General features: G+C 45.6%; 1 long non-coding RNA gene across 1 annotated transcript; it reads right to left on the bottom strand.

Moving 5' to 3' along the window:
• Positions 1-605: 605 nt before the first annotated feature.
• LOC311516270 lies at positions 606-11,387 on the bottom strand. The gene is made up of 3 exons (XR_014710375.1): positions 11,305-11,387; positions 4,587-4,690; positions 606-757 (listed from the first exon to the last, which is right to left on the bottom strand). It is a non-coding gene; the product is annotated as an uncharacterized lncRNA (long non-coding RNA).
• Positions 11,388-20,565: the final 9,178 nt, after the last annotated feature.

The following is a 20,565-nucleotide window of genomic DNA, read 5'->3' as shown; positions in this document are numbered from 1 at the left end:
TTACCAGCAGGACAGTGGGGTGGGAGGAGGTATTGTTTCATATTCTCTGTGTATATATAAAGCCTGCTGCAGTTTCCACGATATGCATCTGAGGAAGTGAGCTATAGCTCACGAAAGCTTATGCTCTAATAAATTGGTTAGTCTCTAAGGTGCCACAAGTACTCCTTTTCTTTTTGCGAATACAGACTAACACGGCTGTTACTCTGAAACCTGAAATATGTGACAATGTGTATCATAACCTTCTACGTCAGTCCTGTGTCCTTACGTACCCTAAGAACAGAGACATCAGGGACTTAACTAGAGCTATCTAGTAATGTTAACAAAAAACCTGATGAAGAAGAATTAAAAGGAAAAAACAGTGTTCTTCTTGCCTCTCTTTCAGAAACTAAAATTTCACACCAGACTCTGGAGAAGTGAGAGATGAGGTACGCTTCCAGAAACCATTATTGAAGATTCGTGGAAACATACAGTTAAACCAGTGGTCAGATGTGGGCAATAGCTGGATTTATTTTAGTTTGTGTGTTTTCATGGAGAGAGCTTTCTACAGGCAACATTCCATCAGATCCCCAACATTCTGACCCCCCCACCTCCCGCTCTTACTCCTTTTCCATGGTATTAACTTTCCATTAGGTGCTCAGACATCCAGACGTCGCCTCTTACTGCACATCAAATTTCAGAATCACCGGGATGGGGTGTGAATAGGAATGTGCCTCAACATCACCTCAGCGGGTCCATCCAGTTTTGTCTTGTTAACACTCTGCAGTAGAAGGTAGATTTGTTGCTAGGATACTGTATCTGCATGACTGTGGTTTTCTGCCTCAAAACAAGACTCAGCTCCAGCTCAGATCAACATCATTAGTGCTTAACCATGCAAAGAAGGTGCCAACATGATGGCTTCAGTCACTGAAATTGGAACATCTAAGTTTTAGACCTTCCAAGTCAAATTCATCCCATAGAAATCAATGGAATTGTGCCTGCATTGAATTTAGCATTTATGGTAAAATTGATCCTGTTTCTATAAACGTAAAAAAGTAGAAAAAACTAGCAAAACAACAAATGTAAGATATAATAATATCCTTAGTTCTTATAAAGCACTTTTCACCAGTACGTTCAAAGCGCTTTACAAAGGAGGTCAGTACCACTTTCTCCATCTTACAGAGGGGGAACTGAGCCACAGAGAGGCTAAGAGACTTGCCCAAGGTCATGCAGGAAGCAGAGCAGGGAATTGAATCTGGGTCTCCCAAGTCCTTTGTTGCGTGCCCTCACCATAGGACAATCCTTCCTCTTAAATAAGGGTAGAGTACAGCACAATGGATCGGAAGGATGGTCTTGTGGGTAAAGCGCAGGCGAGAGAGTCAGAGGACACATTGTCTATTCTTGGCTGTGTCAGAGACTTCCTGTGTGATACTGAACTCAGTCCTGCATGGCCTTAAGCACCATCAACTTTGATTGAATTCAGCAGCAATTGAGGGTGTCAACTGAGGGGCAAACACTTAGCAGGAGGTGCTCAGCAGCCTGCAGCTTTGGGCTCACAATATCTGGGTCTCCATTCCCCTTAGGGTTGCTAACTCTGATTGATGATATTCTGGGAGATTTCCCCCCCCCCCCCAACATGACGTAATGTAATTTTCTTAAAATATCCTACTAAAATCTTCCAGATTGCTTTCAATAATCACTGGGAGATCGATGCCGATTCTGGGAGACTCCAGGCAATTCTGGAGGGCTGGCAGACCTCATTCCCCTGTCTATAAGATAAGGCTAATATTACCAATCTATTTTAAAAAGCTATTATGAGGCTTAATTAATGTATGTTGTAAAGAGCATTGACACCCTCTGTCAAGGCTGACTCCCCACTCTGTCACTCGGCCTGCAAGGATTTAAAAAATCATACTTGTCACTCCAGGCTTGTATTACACTCCCAAGGTTACAGCTTTTCTCTGACCTTGGCTTGGTAAATGCTGCCACCACCCAAATGCAAAAAAACCCAAACCCTTTGAACCCAGGAAGAAGCACTTGGGAATTCCTCCCTGTGGGGTACCCTCAAGCCCTTTCACCACCACCACCCCCATTCCGGGGAAGAGCTGAGAAAGAAAACAAAGGAAATTAGCTGTAGCTACCAGCTAATCAAACAACATGCACAAACCTCTTAGGACACCAAAAATCTAATCCTGTTCTTAAAAAAGGTAAATTATACTAAAAACAAAAAGGAAAAAATTACATCTGGAATTTAGGCGTTTGCTAGATTTTAAAAGAGCAATTCCAAAAATCAAGCACCCAAAATAGCTTTCTTGGGGGTTCAGCTTAAAGGTTACAAGCAAACAAAAGCATCTGGAGTTAGCACAGAGGAGATCCACAAGCCAAAATAAAAAATAAACCTGATTGTGTCTAACTAAACATTGCCTATCCAAATAATTTCTTCTAGGTATGGAAGATTTCATACTTGGTTCAAGCCTTACACAGCATTGTTGCTCTGTCCCTGCAGCCCAGAGAACAACCGACAAAGGGAAAGTTTCTTTCTCAATTTTAAAAAGTTCTACCTTCCCATTGGCTCTTTTGGTTAGGTGCCCACTGCTTTTCTTTTACCTGTGGGGGCTTGTTAACCCTTTACAGGTAAAGCAAGCAGAGAACAGACCAAGAGGTATTTTACAGCTAACTGGCTGGCTGAGAGTCCATCAAAGGAAGCTACTCCCGCCCCCCCATTAATGTATCACACCCTCTCAGAGGGGTGCTATAGAAGTGGGACATCTTATTACTAATGTGCTAACCAGAACCACGCATCCAGTGGACTGATAAGAGAAAGGGTTTGAGGTCACTGAGGAAGAGTCATGGAAACCATGAGCCCAGTACTCAGCAGCAGGAAAAAAGTGAGAGCATGCTCAGAAGGGAGGAGTGGTAGATACACTGGAGGGGAGGGATAGGATACAGAAGGACCTAGACAAATTGGAGGATTGGGCCAAAAGAAATCTGATGAGGTTCAATAAGGATAAGTGCAGGGTCCTGCACTTAGGATGGAAGAACCCAATGCACAGCTACAGATTAGGGACCGAATGGCTAGGCAGCAGTTCTGCGGAAAAGGACCTAGGGGTCACAGTGGACGAGAAGCTGGATATGAGTCAGCAGTGTGCCCTTGTTGCCAAGAAGGCCAATGGCATTTTGGGATGTATAAGTAGGGGCATAGCGAGCAGATCGAGGGACGTGATCGTTCCCCTCTATTCGACATTGGTGAGGCCTCATCTGGAGTACTGTGTCCAGTTTTGGGCCCCACACTACAAGAAGGATGTGGATAAATTGGAGAGAGTCCAGCGAAGGGCAACAAAAATGATTAGGGGACTGGAACACATGAGTTATGAGGAGAGGCTGAGGGAGCTGGGATTGTTTAGCCTGCAGAAGAGAAGAATGAGGGGGGATTTGATAGCTGCTTTCAACTACCTGAAAGGGGGTTCCGAAGAGGATGGCTCTAGACTGTTCTCAATGGTAGCAGATGACAGAACGAGGAGTAATGGTCTCAAGTTGCAGTGGGGGAGGTTTAGATTGGATATTAGGAAAAACTTTTTCACTAAGAGGGTGGTGAAACACTGGAATGCGTTACCTAGGGAGGTGGTAGAATCTCCTTCCTTAGAGGTTTTTAAGGTCAGGCTTGACAAAGCCCTGGCTGGGATGATTTAACTGGGAATTGGTCCTGCTTTGAGCAGGGGGTTGGACTAGATGACCTTCTGGGGTCCCTTCCAACCCTGATATTCTATGATTCTATAAGTATTAAGGCTAGATGACGAGCTAGCCCCTGCATGGCTGCACCTGGGCTCAGGGAACCTGCACAAGGGCTGCTAAGAACAGTGGTCTCAGTACTCTGGGGGGGAAACAGCAGGAAGCCCTTGTACAAAAGGAAGCATATTACAGAAATCTAAAGGAGTAAACAACGAGGGTAGCACAAAGCCACACTGCCTAGGGTTTCCTCACAAAAGGACTGTGGCACAGGAGGTATAATACTTCCCTGATCACCCCGGTTAGTGGGAGGATCATTTTCTCTTCTCCAACACTGGCAATCTCTGGGGGGCATTGCGGACGGTGCTGGGGCCTTGGTCCCTTCATGACTCTCTTGTGGCGATTTTGTACCCCGAGGTACATGGTGGGAACAGTCCTTGAGCCACCTAGTCCTTCTATGTGGGGTGGGTGTAAAGGGATTTTCCTCGACCCCTCCCCACATCTGTGCATCTGCACTAGAGCTAGGGTCAGTCTGCCGCAATATCAGCAGAATTATAAGAGCTTGGATCCAACCTAGTTCTCAGTTAAATTTATTTTAATCCAGAGCAACTTCACTGAAGTGTTATACCAGTGGTAATACAGCAAAGTTTGGCCCCTTGATGAGAAAATATGACTCCCAGAAGAGCTGTGTATTTTAATACAAAGTGCATCCACCCTCTTCTTTGGCCTCTTTCTTTTAAATTAACTCAGTTACACAAATTCCTGCTTGCAGTTGCCTTTGATTTCTGGAGCAAGTTTGCTGTGAGTCACGCATTCTTGTTTTGAACTCCCTCAGCATAGTCAGTGAATCTAGAATTATGAAAATCAGAAACGAATGAAATTACCGTGATGTGATTGCCAGAGATGCCTGATATTAATTCATCCTGATCTGCAGAACCTCTATGCTGGCATTCAAAAGCAGATTCTCCACGGGAATATTGTTAGCTCTCTGCAATCATACCAGAACATATGGGTGGGGTTACTTCCACAGTTTGCTGTGGATTCACGTTCTGTTCACATGTACTTTAACACACACATGATGAAGAAATCATGACATAGATGTAAACAGGGTCTGAATGAGCTCTCCCCTAATGGCTAGTTGGGGAGGGGAAAGGCTTCAGGACCAGACTGCATTTACATGAACATACCCATTCTGCCTGGGTATCTAGCAGACAGAGCTGTGTGGCCAAAGGATCAACTTTGGCTGGTGTTGGATTACAAATCACTTTAGTACTGAATGCCGGGGTAGTGAAATGTTGTTACCAATGCTTTTATCTTTATTAAAAGATAATAATAAGATAAGATAATAAAAGATAATAGGGTCCTTTCCCTCTTCATGAGTAACGGGCAGCCATCGGAGTGGAGCAGCGAGTGGCCAGCGAGGGCGGCCAGCGGGGCAGCGAGTGGCGGCAGCGTGGCCAGCGGGGCAGGGCAGTGGTTGGCTGGCACGGCAGTGACGCCAGAGCAAGTCCTCAGATGGTGGAGCAAGCAAGGTGCCTTCTCCCGCCCCCGCTCTGGGTGGGAGGTGAACTCACACCGATGCACCTCTGAACCCTGGGTCCTCACTGACCAAGGACAACCACTGTGAGGAGCAAAGAGGGGCATGGTAACGGAACTTTTGGTTATAGAACTCAAGAACCGGAGGCAGAAGACACTGCCCCACGCACTCTGGGGTGGGTGTCCTGCTCACAGTTTTATGTTTATGAATCCAGCTTGTGGCATTTTCCCTAATTAATGTCAGGTGACTTCCCTCCTTTCATTAAAAGTTTCTTTTCTACACTCAGACTCTGTGCTTGCAAGAGGGGAAGTATTGCTTCTCAGAGACACCCTGGAGTGGAGTGTAATTTTCCCAGGGTATTGACTGGGGGCTCGAGCCAGTTCAGTTGTATTGTTGAAAAGGAACCCCTAGATATTGAATCTGGCCCTCGTTAGAGTGTATCTGAGCCAGGAATCCATACACTGAAAAATATTTCTTCCACAACACTTGAGCAATGGTGGTGGCCTTCTGGTCATGTGTGGGATATGCCTGTGCATACCGTATAAAATGGTCAGTCACTACTAAAATGTTCCCAACATTCCTCCTGTCCACTTCTAAAGATAAGAAATCAGTGCATACCAGCTCAAAGGGTTTGCTGCCGGTGATATTCTTCAGCTATGCTGCTCTAGTGGGCAGAGTTTTACCGAGCACTTGTCTCACATTTCTTGAGAACATTCTCAGCCTTCTGGGGCCAATAGAACCTACTATGAATAAGTTCTAAGGTTCTCTCCATTCTCAAATGTCCAAAGTCATCATGCAGGGCCCTCACGGCCAGGGCTCTGTACTCTTTTGGTAGCACTAGTTGTGTTTGTTGATTTTGTAAAGGGTTTGCAGTAATTCGGTGCAGCACTCCCTGAATCAGTTTTAGTTTGCTCCATTCTCTCAATAGCAGTTTATCCTCAGGGGGTAGATGGAATAATTGCAGCAGGGTTTTGTCCCTCCCTTTTTGCAAGTCATGTGTCACAAATGTCACTATCTTGCAGTTGGGCTTTTTGCCAGTCAGCGGCATTGAGCATGGACAATGGAGATTGGTCCCACACAATACAGTTCATTGAGGCAGATGGTACACTTTCAAGGGGCAAGCCCAGAGTTTCTGCAACACAACCATAAAGATTCTCATGGGCCTCTGGCTCTTGACAACTCCCACTGCAAAGAGCTCTCACTCCCTCCACAGGAATTACAGCAACTTCAGATGCCTGTGGATGCTGGGACAACTCATCCGCATCTACGTTGCTTCTCCCTGATCGGTACTGAATGCTGAACTCGCAGCTAGCCAAGGCAGACACCCATCTCTGCCCTGTAGCATCCGGCCTAGCACTAGTGAACACATAAGTCATCAGATTGTTGTCTGTCCACACTTGAAACTGAGCACCATATAAGTAGTCACAAAACTTCTCAATGATGGCCTATTTCAAGGCCAAGAACTCCAGCTTGTGGATGGGGTAGCAAGTTTCACTATCAGACAGCCCTCAGCTGTCAAAGGCCACCGATTTACGTTTGCCTTCAACTTCCTGGTATAGGACCGCTCCTAAACCCGCCAGACTGGCATCTGTATGTAGGATAAATGGCTTGGTTGGGTCAGCAAAGATTGGGACTGGAGCATGAATTAGGCAATTAATGATTTCTCGAAAAGCCCTTTCACATCTCTCGTCGCATCGTGATCCAAAGGGCTCTAAAGGGCCATAGTGCCTCTGCTCAGGAGACCTCGGGGACTCCCCTTACTCTTGGTCTTAGACTTGTTCTTGCTGGATAGGTATCCCCTGGTAAGATCACTGAGAAGTTTTACGATGGTAGCATAATTCTTCACAAGCCTGCTATAGTAGCCACTAAATCCGAGAACTACAGTACTGCTGTTTAGTCAATACACATCTGGATTTTCCCATTCTTTTTACGAATCACCAAAATGGGTGAGGTGTATGGGCTGCGGGATCTGTAATGATGCCATTCACAATCAGCTCCTGAAGATGAAGTCACACATCTTCCATCCCTGAGAGAGCAATCTTCCTAGATCTCTCCCAGAAGGGTTGGGAGTCTTGTAGACTGATGTTGTGTTCCACTCCTTTTGCATATTCCATGTCCCACTCATGCAGTGAGAATACCTTGGATCTTTCACAAAGCTTCTTCCTCAGGCGATCCTTCCACTCCTTGGACAATGGCGAATCTCCAAAGTCAAACCTTGCAGGATCCACTGCCGGAACTTGAGTTTCACACTGGGGTCTCACAATGGTTTCGGGCTCAAAGAGGTCTGCTATCTTCTGTCCTTGCTTCACAACATCACGGCTTGTTTCATTAGCAATCAGTATAATCATCTTTTCCTGGGCTTCAGAGGTAGGGTTATGACTCCACTGGAGACCAGCACTCCTTTAGAGAGCTCTCCATCAGCCAGCTGCTCTACCATTGCTAATGCCCCTTTACTGCCTTTCATCCAGGTACTCATGACAAGCACTTCTCGCTCCATCCTTGCAGGCTATCCATCCTACTAAGGGCATACATCAGTGCTCCCATTGGTAGCTCAGAGATCTCCTTGTCAGTGCTCTTGATTTTTCTGTAGGCTTCAGCACAAAGTGTATGGATCATCGGGGTGTTAAAGTATTGGTCCCCAGCTCGTTGTCTGCAGTAATCTGCGAGTACCTTGAAGAGACCGGAGTTGGTCCCTGTCAGCACAGACACATCAGAGATTCCTTTTGGGTTGGGACATGTTAAGGCAGCTGTGTCTACCTCTTCTCTTACCCCGGCAACCTCCTCTGGAAATTCCAGGTGCACTATGACATACCCTTGGTAGGGATATTCATCCATGCTGAGGCCACACAAGCCAAGGCCGGTCAGTGGCTGTATAGGCAGGTGCCTAAGCATCCGTTGGTAGAATGACTGAAATATAATAGTCACTTGAGATCCAGTGTCAATCACTGCATTACATTCTGCCCTTTGAGCCTCACCGTGACTTCTGCTCGAGGCCCTATCAGTCCTGATGGGATCCCAGCTGGACAGTCTTTTCCAGGGGAGCCTTCAAGTCCTGTGGGCCTGTGTAGTAGTAGGATTTTATGTTTGTATTTTGGATAATTTAGAATGAAGGATATAATAATATAGCATGTATTAGATGTATTGATGTATGATTTGATGATATCCTGCCAGCCACCCTTTTCGAATAGCAGAAAGGAATGGCCTAAGGGGCCATTGGTAGAAACTCATTAGACAGGCTGCCAGTGTCTGAACTGATGTTAAGGCAGGAACAGACCAGAACAGTCCTTAGGGCTGATTATGGTCACCTTTTGTTTTAGGATAAGTTTTCATTACAGTATTTGCTATAAGGTCTTGTTTCTTATCTGCATTGCAAATGAAGTTGTGTAAGGTTCCTTTGTAATCCCTTTAGTAACCATATAACCCTTTCTAAAATGTAATCCTGTCTGAAATTCTCTGGTAAAATTGTTTGGTATCAGTAAAGGATGTGTGCGTGGTTAAGGCTGAGTGTGAAAGCCATCACAAATGTCCAGATGGTCAAGAAGAAGCGATAGACTTGGAGAGATCGCAGGAAACAATCAGAAAACATGCATTGTATCTGATACTAAGCGAGTTAGCAGCACTGACAACCACCCCCTATAGGCAAGACAACAAATAAAAGATAACAGCGGAAAACCCCAAGATTAACACCATTTAAGGACTCACGATTACAAAATGACATTGCAAAATCCACAGACTAAAATGGGAATTTACAAGTATAAAGCTGGGGTGTTTTGCCATAGAACTTTGGGTTCAGTCCTGCAAAGCCTCGGAGTATCGGATCGTGAGTGACAGAACCCAGCTCCCCACTTGTGCTCAATCTAACTGGCCATTAGACAGACTCAAGCTACAACAGGCTGGTAACTATAAGACCATCTGCAGGACTTGTGTGTGTGTGTGATTGAATGCATATGCTAGCTGTTGTATTTTCAATAAACGTGGCGTATTGCCTTTTCCCCTGAAAAGATCCTGTGTGCTTTTTATAAGCATAACACCGGGGTGGGTCCCCTTCACAAGCCCCTTTGGCAGTTCTTCAAACCCTCCCAACTGGCCTTCAGCTTTCCATACACTAAGGAGGGATTTTCTTCATTACGACTCTTGGCAGCACGGTGTCCATCCTGGCCACACCAGTAGCAGAAGAATGGTCCTTTCCCTCTTCACTCAGGTGGGATGGTGGCTCTAAATGCTGACTTCTCCATCGCCACAGCCAGAGGATCCTTATGCCTGGAAGTCTTAGCTTGGTCAATGGTGCTCTGCAGCTCAGCTATCTGTTCTGTCAAGACCTGCACTTGTTGGGCAAGTTCCTCTCTGGTGCTCACCATCAGTACACTGGCCATTTGTAGGGGTGCTGTGCTGACTGCCTGAGAGGGTTGGATTTCCCAAAACTCACTGGCAGCCTGCCTTTCTTCTTCCCCTCTGACCTCTTTTATCAGTTCAGAGTAACTTGTGGGATTTTCCTGTCCTTCTCTTAACCAGAGATTAAGTATAATCGGGTTCTTAAAATTTTGAGCCAGTCTGGTCTGATCCATCTGCTCAGCAGTACCTGCTCCCACAAAAGCTTATGCCCAAATAAATGTGTTAGTCTCTAAGGTGCCACAAGGACTCCTCATTGTTTTTGCTGATACAGACTAACACGGCTACCATGCTGAAATCTGCTCCCCTCTTGACAGCTCTCTGTAGCAGTCTATCCAGCCTCTGTATATAATCGGAAACCTTCTCACTCCTTTGCCGACAGGAATTAAGGAACTGACAATAAATGTCCTCAGAGCCCTCTGTGCTCCCAAAGGTGTGCTCAAGGGCCTCTAAGCAGTTGTTCACACTGACCCCAGGGTTAGTGAGCTTCAGCGTGTGAAGCACATCTAATGCTGGGCCTCTGAGGCTCTCTAGTAGACAGCTTGCAGCATTTCAGTGGTGTGTTCCAACCAGGGTTCAAACTGCTCTTCCCCAGGTATTGGGATGGGACCCCCAGCAAATAACCTTAACTGACAATAAGAGCCTGACAAATGGGACAGCACCGCTTTTTCCAATATTTGCCCCAGTGCCTTTCCTCACTCACTGACTGAGGCTGCAGCACGCAGGGTTGGCGGTGCTGAGTCAAGGCCCAAAAAACCCAGCATATTATACATTATACAAACTGTGATTTCCCCCAAAATATAAACAAAATTGTTTTCCCAGCTTAGTGGATCACTCAAGATGTGCTTGCAAGGGGGTACTGATCCAGGATCCCAGACAAGCCCCCAAAATGTAATCCTTCTGCCAGGTGGAGTCGGCAGCATCCAGGGCCGGGTTCAGTATCTAACAATATAACACAGAACTGGCTCGAGCCCTGACTCAGTGACCTGGGACAAATTACACACCACTCCTAGGCACCTCTAAGAGGCAATACTTCCCCACTCACAAGCATAGAGTCTGAGCGTAGAAAAGAAACTTTTAATGAAAGGAGGGGAGTCACCTGACATTAGGGAAAATGCCGCAAGCAGGATTCATAAACATAAAACTGCTCAGACCCCTTTAAAAACGTTAAACACCCACCCACCCCATTGGGCAGTGTCTTCTGCCTCAGGTTCTTGAGCTCTACAACAAAAAGGTTTTTTACAGTGTACCTCTCTGCTCCCTCACCACACCCCACCCCAATCACAGCGGTTGTCCTTGGTCAGTGAGGACCCAGGGTTCAAAGGTGCATACATTATGAAGCACAAAAAGGGGCACAAATGTAATTTCTTTTCCCTCGCCAGCTGATCTCTTAACCCCACATCACTACAAAGGCAATTTAGGTTGGCAGTTCTTTAATTATACCTCAAGTGAAATTTGGCCAGGAAACTTGAACTAACACCTTCCTGTTATGGAAAGTACGAAGTGCCTGGGTATCTTTGCTGGCCATATGCGATCAGGACCTTACTTTATATCTCATCTGAAAGCCTCCAGCAGCACAGTACTGTCCAGAACCACACTAGACCTTGGCCCAGTAATGTTGCAGAGGGAAAACACCACTTCCTGCAAAATGCAGGTGTCCTTTGGAGGTCACTCACCCTGACACTGATCCTCTTTGCCTTGTGAGTTGTGACAGGATCACAGCAGCAATCCAGATGCCTGAGGCAGCAAATTCCTCAGGTTGATTATACAGGATGTAAACAAGATTTTTTTGGTTTCTGTTAATGATTGCTTTCACTTCCATCAAGCTGCCCCCCTGGCACCAGGCTACCAGTTTACCCACCCCAAATACATTTGTTGGAGGTAGCTAGTACTTTCAAATGCTCAACGTGCACACTTTGGATTTGCAAACACTCTCTTCTGTTCAGGCAGAAGTAGCACATTGGCTCCTAGATCCGGTACCTGCGATATATGAAATGGCTCAGATCCCTTATGCCGCACCACCAGCAGATTTTGGCCCGAAAGTCAGCATGGAGCTGCGCTAGCAGATCCTATGCCATCCCTCCTGTTGCCAGCTTAAGGGGTGTGGCTAAGAGAAAGGAGGCATGGCAGGGGCCTCCTTATGCCCCTTAATCTCTGAGTACTGCATTGGTCCTTTTAAGCTGCTCTAAGATACACTAGGAGCCCAACTGGCACACAGTTAGCACAGGATCATGGGGATGTAAAGGTCACCTATCAACCCCTATCTTGAGCTCTGCTGTGTACTTCGCCATTGCTAAGGATCTGGGTCAGTATTTCTTTTCAGGTGAATTACGGACAGGTTTGAAATATGGCTCAGCAGCTAGAGAATTACTATTTAGTATGTATAGCTATATACAAATACGTAATTGTATATCCTGAGCATACTTAGAAGGCCGACAGGAAAGAGGCAGGAGCCGGAGTACAGTTAGCATGCTAATAGCACTGATGGACTCTTCAAACTGCCATGCACAGGCTGGTCAGCTTTTTAAATTCACGCTGACAAGATAGGGTGATCTATGCATTTCTTCTCTTCACCCTGTTTACTTATGAAATATCTCACAGGTCCACATAAAACAAGTGGCAAAGTAACAGTGTCCCCTCTCAGCTATGTGCCTTCAAGATCCTGTGATGTCTGAATTTAAGATGATCTACTGATCATCACTTTGTCAGAACACAGAACACGTTAATTGCGCATCTCCCTGCTGGGTTGTAGAACAGGGTTGGCATCACATGGTGACTCAGCTTTTTGTTTTGAAATGTAAATTTGAGTACATTTCCCCAACTGCGTACAATAGCAGCTCATAAGATGCCCACTCCGGCTCTCTTTGAAATCATTTGGAATTGGATTCGGCCCCAGATCACAAGAACACCATACCCTGGTCACCCCACAGTAGGAGATCCACATTAGGATTTAATCATTATTTCATAGAGCTCAGTCATGCTCATCTTGCTCTTCTTCTCTGTAAGCTAAATAGCCCTGAATTTTAGAGCTTTTCATCCCATGTAAACCACACAAGGTGGCTAACCAGGGGCGGCATGTGTAACTGACAAGATGGGTGCAACATAGGGAACAGCTGTTTTGTGAATAATTTCTTATTCCCTACACCTGATAATTGTTCTGGGTTAGTGAGAAAATGCTGAACTTGTTTATAACCCATCAGAATTGTGTATTTTAAATTATTGCCAAGGGTTTTGTTTTTAATGTAGAATTTCTCATTGATTTCAGTTTAGCTGGATTTTTTTTTTATTTGTGAACATTTTAGTCTGCCAATTAAGTAGACTAAATTAAGTATTAGTGAGATTAATTTAGTATAGCTCTGAGAGAGCAAGCGCACAGGTCAACAATATTATGATCACATTCTGTTCTAATTAACATGTTAATACTCACGACAGTTACCGAGCAACAATAGGATCATTTTAATATGAGCTGTAAAACATATTCAAGGTTTAATTTATTATGACATCGAAGTAAGTAGGAAAAAAAAGAACACAAACATATCCATTAGTCAAAATCAAACCCTAGATACATAAACAGAGAGGGCCGCATGGCATAAACAGGTCATCTAGCATCAGTGTTTGTCATTAACTATGACCCAGAATGGAAAAAAAAGGACAGAATAATTAATATTAAGATAATGTGTGTGGGATGGTTGAGTGGCACATGACCTTAGTGATGGTAGGGATGAAAAGCCTTTTTCCTCTAGGTCAAAAGCAAACACATTGTTGCTTCTGCTTCCAATGCCTGCTTAGTAGTGCTGTCAAGAGTAAGAGAAGCAGAGTGAAACTGACAAATACTGGCCAGTTTCACTCTGCTGCTCCTGCTGGGTCATGCGGAAAATGTTCAGTGCAGCTGTTCAAGCATAGGAATAATGCTCTAGTTGCTGCTGGGGGTGCTCTAGGAATAGAGAGGTGAGATCAATTACCCTATTTAATGTCAGGAAAATTACAGACAAAAGACCTGCAGTTACACTTATGAAACCCCATTGGCTTAGGTTAAGTTGCATGGGTATAATGAAGGCATCACTAGACCAAAGTACTTGTGACTATGCTGCTTAATGGCAAAACAAGGGGGATATGGCAAAATCCAAATGTCTTTAGTATGCTTCTCTCTAACTCATGTCAAAATTTAACTCATCTGGGAGTCAATCAGGAAAATCAGCTATCCTTACAGTACATTGAAATAATGAAAAACAGTAACTACAGCAGAAGATCATCCCCGACCATGTAGGATGGGTGTGACAAATTTAGAGTCAGGAGGAGGATGGGGACAGTTGGCTAATAAGGATGGTGATAGTTGGCTACTAAATATGCTTCAGTACTTTGGATACAAATAAATAGACCCTTACCAAATTCATGGTCCATTTTGATTCATTTCATAGTCATAGGATTTTAAAAATCATAAATTTCATAATTTCAGATATTTAAATCTGAAATTTCAGTGTTATGACTGTAGGGGTCCTGACCCAAAAGGGAGTTGGGGGAGTCACAAGGTTATTGTAGGGGGGTCATGGCATTGCCACCTTTACTTCTGTGCTGCTGGTGGTGACAGCGCTGCCTTCAGAGCTGGGTGGCCAGGGAGCGGCGGCTGCTGGCCAGGAGCCCAGCTCTGAAGGCAGCTCTGCTACCAGGAGCAGCGCAGAAGTAGGGATGGCCTGGTATGGTATTGCCACTCTTAATTCTGCGCTGCCGCCATCAGAGCTGGGCCCTCGGCCAGCAGCCGCCGCTCTTCATCCACCCAGCTCTGAAGGCAGCGCAGAAGTAAGGGTGGCAATACTGCATGGTCCCCTTTTGGGTCGGGGCCACGAGTTTGAGAAATGCTGAGCTCCCCCATGAAATCTCTATAGTATAGAGCAGCGGTTCTCAAACTATGGGTCAGGACCCCAATGTGTGTCATGACCCCATTTTAATGGGGTCGCCAGGGCTGGTGTTAGACTTGCTGGGGCCCGGGCCCAAAGCCGAAGCCTGAGAGCTTCAGTCCTGGGTGATAGGGCCCAGGGTTACAGGCCTCCCACCTAGGGTTGAAGCCCTTGGGCTTCAGCTTTGGCCTATTTCTCCCCCTGAGCTTGGGTGTCTCAGGCTTGGATTCAGTGTAGTAATTTTTGTTGTCAGAAGGGGGGTCGCAGTGCAGTGAAGTTTGAGAACCCCTGGATTAGGGGTATGGAACAGCTTCCATAGGAGGAGAGATTAAAAAGACTGGGACTGTTCAGGTTGGCAAAGAGACAACTAAGGAGGGATATGATAGAGGTCTATAAAATCATGACTGGTGTGGAGAAAATGAATAAGGAAGTGTTATTTACCCCTTCATATAACACAAGAACTGGAGGTCACCCAATTAAAGTAATATGCAGCAGGTTTAAAACAAACCAAAGGAAGTATTTCTTCACATGACGCACAGTCAACCTGTGGAACTCATTTCCAGGGGATGTCATGAAGACCAAAAGTATAAGTGGGTTCAAAAAAGAATTAGATAATTTAATGGAGCATAGGTCGCTCAATGGCAATTAGCCACTATGGTCAGGGATGCAAACCTATGGTCTGGGTGTCCCTAAGCCTCTGATTTTCAGGAGTTGGGACTGGACGACAGGGGATGGCTCATTCTTTGTTTTAACAATGACAATTGTTAAAAAAAATATTTTAAAAGGAGATATTTAGGAGAAATATTTCCCATGTGTAATTCTGAAGCCTGTCTATCAAGTGTCAAATATGCCTGTGATTAGCTGTAGAGAAACCACTGCTGTACTGTTTGCCAAGGTCACCAGGAAACCCATAATTCATCCATCACTTTGCACTTCCATCCAAGGATCTCAGTATGCTTTACAGACACGCTTGACTTAAGCCTTGCAGTCCTTACCCGTGAGGTAGGAAAGCACCATCCTCATTGTACAGCCACTGAAACTGAGACTATGGCTACACTACAGAGCTTACAGCCTGGGCCGCTACAAGCTCTCTAGTGGAGCCACTCTAAGCCGGGAGAGAGCTCGCTCACTGACACCGCACCCTCGACACCGGCACTTAGGTTTGTGTAACTTATGTCACTTAGGGGGAGGCTTATTCACAGCTCTGAGTGACCAAGTTATACTGACATAAAGGATAGTACAGGAACTCCTCACTTAACGTCATCCCGGTTAATGCTGTTTCGTTGTTACGTTGCTGATCAATTAGGGAACAGGCTCGTTTAAAGTTGTGCAATGCTCCCTTATAATGTTGTTTGGCAGCTGCCTGCTTTGTCCACTGCTTGCAGGAAGAGCAGCCTGTTGGAGCTAGCTGGTGGGGGCTTGGCACCAGGGTGGACCGCCAGCCCCTGTATCAGCTCCCCTAAGTTCCCTGGGCAGCAGCTGCCCAGCAGGCTATCAATTGCCGGCAGTTCAGCTGTCCCTTCCCCCACTGCCATGTGCTGCTTCTGCCCTCTGCCTTGGAGCTTCTCCCCGGAGCCTCCTGCTTGCTGTGCAGGGATTAGAGGGGAGGAGGGGTGCTGATATCAGAGTGTCCCCCTCCCCGGGGTCCTGTCTCCCGCTCCTATACCTCTTATCCACAGAGTAGGGGGGGGACACAACAGGGCTCAGGACGGAGAGAGCTTACGGGCAGCAGCTGCTGTCTCAACTTGCAAAAAGAAAAGGAGTACTTGTGGCACCTTAGAGACTAACCAATTTATTTGAGCATAAGCTTTCGTGAGCTACAGCTCACTTCATCGGATCCATACTGTGGAAAGTGTAGAAGATCTTGCTGATCTACTTAAAAAGGCAGTGTACTTAGCGTGGGGATAGTGTACTTAAAGGGGCAATGCACGTCTCTCTCTCACACTCCTGGTGTATGTCTCTGTCTCTCTCCCCCCGCACACACACATGGTGTGTGTCTCTGTCTCTCTCTGCCATGTGTCTCCTCCCTCCCTTCGTGCTGCCTTGTATAGCGTGAGGCTACATTAACGTGTTAACCTTGAGGGCTTAAAATTTATACTGCATGGTGTGTGTGTGTATATTTCGCCAGACAAAAGACTATATTTTATATAAAGATTATAAAATATAGTCTTATCTGGCAAAAAAAATTTCCCTGGAACCTAACCCCCCCTATTTATATTACTTCTTATGGTGAAGTTGGATTCGCTTAACATTGTTTCGCTTACAGTAGCATTTTTCAGGAAGTACAACGTTAAGCGAGGAGTTACTGTATAGACATGGGATTCTCAAACTTCACTGCACTGTGACTCCCTTCTGACAGCAAAAATTACTACAGGACCCCAGGAAGGAGCACCAAAGCCTGAGCCTGCCCAAGCCCCGCCACCTCAGGCAGGGGGCCAAATCCAAAGCCCGAGGACTTCAGCCACAGGCAGGGGGGCCTGTAACCTAAGCCCTGCCACCCAGGGTTGAAGCCCTTGGGCTCGGGCTTTGGCCCGGGGCAATGGGATCGGGCTCCAGCCCTGGCAACCCCATTAAAACGGAGTCATGACCCATTTCTCGGTCCTGACCCACAGTTTGAAAATCGCGGCCCTAATCTTTTCTGTTGCCCTTCTCTGTAGCTTTTCTACTTCTAAAATATATTTTTTGAGACAAGGCAACCAGAACTGCATACAATATTCAAGGTGTGAGTGTACCGTGGATTTATATAGCGATATTTTCTGTGTTCTTATCTATCCCTTTCCTAATGGTTCCTAACATTGTTAGCGTTTGTGACAGCCACTGCACATTGAGCAGATGTTTTCAGAGAACTATCCATGATGACCACAAGATCTTTCTTGAAAGGTAACAGCAAATTTAGACCCCATTAGTTTGTATGTATAGTTGGGATTGTGTGTTCCAATGTGCATTACTTTGCATTTATCAACATTGAATTTCATCTGCCATTTTTTTGCCCAGTCACCCAGTTTTGTGACATTCCTTTATAACTCTTCACAGTCTGCTTTGGACTTAACTGTCTTGAGTAATTTTATATTGTCTGCAAACTTTGCCACCTCTCTGTTTATCCCTTTTCCCTGATAATTTATGAATATGTTGAACAGCACTTGTCCCCGTACAGATTCCTGGGGAATTCCACTATTTATCTCTCTTCATTCTGAAAACTGACCATTTATTCCTACCCTTTGTTTCCTGTCTTTTAACCAGTTACTGATCCATGACAGGACCTTCCCTCTTATCCCATGACAGCACATTTTGCTTAAGAACCTTTGGTGAGGGACCTTGTCAAAGACTTTCTGAAAGTTCAAGTACACTATATCATAGAATCATAGAATATCAGAGTTGGAAGGGACCTCAGGAGGTCATCTAGTCCAACCCCCTGCTCAAAGCAGGACCAATCCCCAACTAAATCATCCCAGCCAGGGCTTTATCAAGCCTGACCTTAAAAACCTCAAAGGAAGGAGATTCCACCACCTCCCTAGGCAATCCATTCCAGTGCTTCACCACCCTCCTAGTAAAAAAGTTTTTCCTAATATCCAACCTAAACCTCTCCCACTGCAACTTGAGACCATTACTCCTCGTTCTGTCATCTGCTACCACTGAGAACAGTCTAGATCCATCCTCTTTGGAACCCCCTTTCAGGTAGTTGAAAGCAGCTACCAAATCCCACCTCATTCTTCTCTTCTGCAGACTAAACAATCCCAATTCCCTCAGCCTCTCCTCATCAGTCATGTGTTCCAGTCCCCTAATCATTTTTGTGGCCCTCCGCTGGACTCTTTCCAATTTTTCCACATCCTTCTTGTAATGTGGGGCCCAAAACTGGACACAGTACTCCAGATGAGGCCTCACCAATGTCAAATAGAGGGGAATGATCACATCCCTCGATCTGCTGGCAATGCCCCTACTTATACAGTCCAAAATGCCGTTAGCCTTCTTGGCAACAAGGGCACACTGTTGACTCATATCCAGCTTCTTGTCCACTGTAACCCCTAGGTCCTTTTCTGCACAATTGCTGCCGAGCCATTCAGTCCCTAGTCTGTAGCAGTGCATGGGATTCTTCCGTCCTAAGTGCAGGACTCTGCACTTGTCCTTGTTGAATCTCATCAGATTTCTTTTGGCCCAATCCTCCAATTTGTCTAGGTCCCTCTGTATCCTATCCCTACCCTCCAGCGTATCTACCTCTCCTCCCAGTTTAGTGTCATCTGCAAACTTGCTGAGGGTGCTATCCACGCCATCCTCCATATCATTAATGAAGATATTGAACAAAACCGGCCCCAAGACCGACCCTTGGGGCACTCCGCTTGATACCAGCTGCCAGCTAGACATGGAGCCATTGATCACTACCCGTTGAGACTGACGATCTAGCCAGCTTTCTATCCACCTTACAGTCCGTCCATCCAGCCCATAATTCTTTAACTTGCTGGCAAGAATACTGTGGGAGACCATATCAAAAGCTTTGCTAAAGTCAAGGAATAACACGTCCACTGCTTTCCCCTCATCCACAGAGCCAGTTATCTTGTCATAGAAGGCGATTAGATTAGATTAGTCAGGCATGACTTTCCCTTGGTGAATCCATGCTGATTGTTCCTGATCACTTTCCTCTCCTCTAAGTGCTTCATTATTGATTCCTTGAGGACCTGCTCCATGATTTTTCCAGGGATTGAGGTGAGGCTGACTGGTCTGTAGTTACCCGGATCCTTCTTCTTCCCATTTTAAAAGATGGGCATTACATTAGCCTTTTCCCAGTCATCCAGGACCTCCCCCGAGCGCCGTGAGTTTTCAAAGATAATGGCCAATGGCTCTGCAATCACATCTGCCAACTCCTTTAGTACTCTTGTTCGCAGCACATCTGGCCCCATGGACTTGTGCTCATCCAGCTTTTCTAAATAGTCCCGAACCACTTCTTTCTTCACAAAGGGCTGGTCGCCTCGCCCCCATGCTGTGCTGCCCAGTGCAGTAGTCTGGGAGCTGACCTTGTTTGTGAAGACAGAGGCAAAAAAAGCATTGAGTACATTAGCTTTTTCCACATCCTTTGACACTAGGTTGCCTCCCTCATTCAGCAAGGGGCCCACACTTTCCTTGACTTTCTTCTTGTTGCTAACATATCTGGAGAAACCCTTCTTATTACTGTTAACATCTCTTGCTAGCTGCAACTCCAAGTGTGATTTGGCCTTGCTGATTTCACTCCTGCATGCCTGAGCAATATTTTTATACTCCTCCCTGGTCATTTGTCCAATCTTCCACTTCCAATATCCACCAGATTGCTTTTGTCCACGTTTGTTGACCCCCTCAAAGAATTCTAATACATTAGTGAGGCATGATTTCACTTTACAAAAGCCGTGCTGACTCTTCCCCAACAAATTGTGTTTATCTCCATGTCTGATAATTGTGTTCTTTACTATAGTTTCAACCAATTTGCCTGGTACTGAAGTTAGGCTTACCTGCCTGGAATTGCCAGTGCTGCCTCTGGAGCCTTTTTAAAAAAAATTGACATTACATTAGCTACCCACCAGTCATCTGGTACAGAGGCTGATTTAAGTGAGTGTTACATACCAGTTAGTTCTTCAATTTCATATTTGAGTTCCTTCAGAGCTGTTGGGTGAATGCCATCTGGTCTTGGGGACTTATTACTGTTTATCAGTTTATTACAAAACCTCCTCTACTGACATCTCAATCTGGGACAGTTCCTCAGATTTGTCACCTAAAAAGAATGGCTCATGAGTGGGAATCTCTCTCACATCCTCTGCAGTGAAGACTGATGCAAAGAATTCAATCAGCTTCCCTGCAACAGCCTTGTCTTCTTTGAGTGCTCTGTTTGCACCTCGATCCTCGAGTGGTCCCACTGATTGTTTGGAAGGCTTCCTGATTAACATCTTTTTGCTGTTAGTTTCTGTCTTCTACAGTTAATTCCCTCTGGAGTACCTGGCATTTGCCACTGGTGAAAGACAGGATCCTGGGCTAGATGGACCATTGGTCTGACCCAGTATGGCCATTCTTATGTAGTATACA

This window comes from Lepidochelys olivacea (assembly GCF_965140295.1).
Source record: "Lepidochelys olivacea isolate rLepOli2 genome assembly, chromosome: 2".
In the NCBI taxonomy this organism is placed as follows: Eukaryota; Metazoa; Chordata; order Testudines; family Cheloniidae; genus Lepidochelys; species Lepidochelys olivacea.
This window is presented reverse-complemented; position numbering and strand designations above follow the sequence as displayed.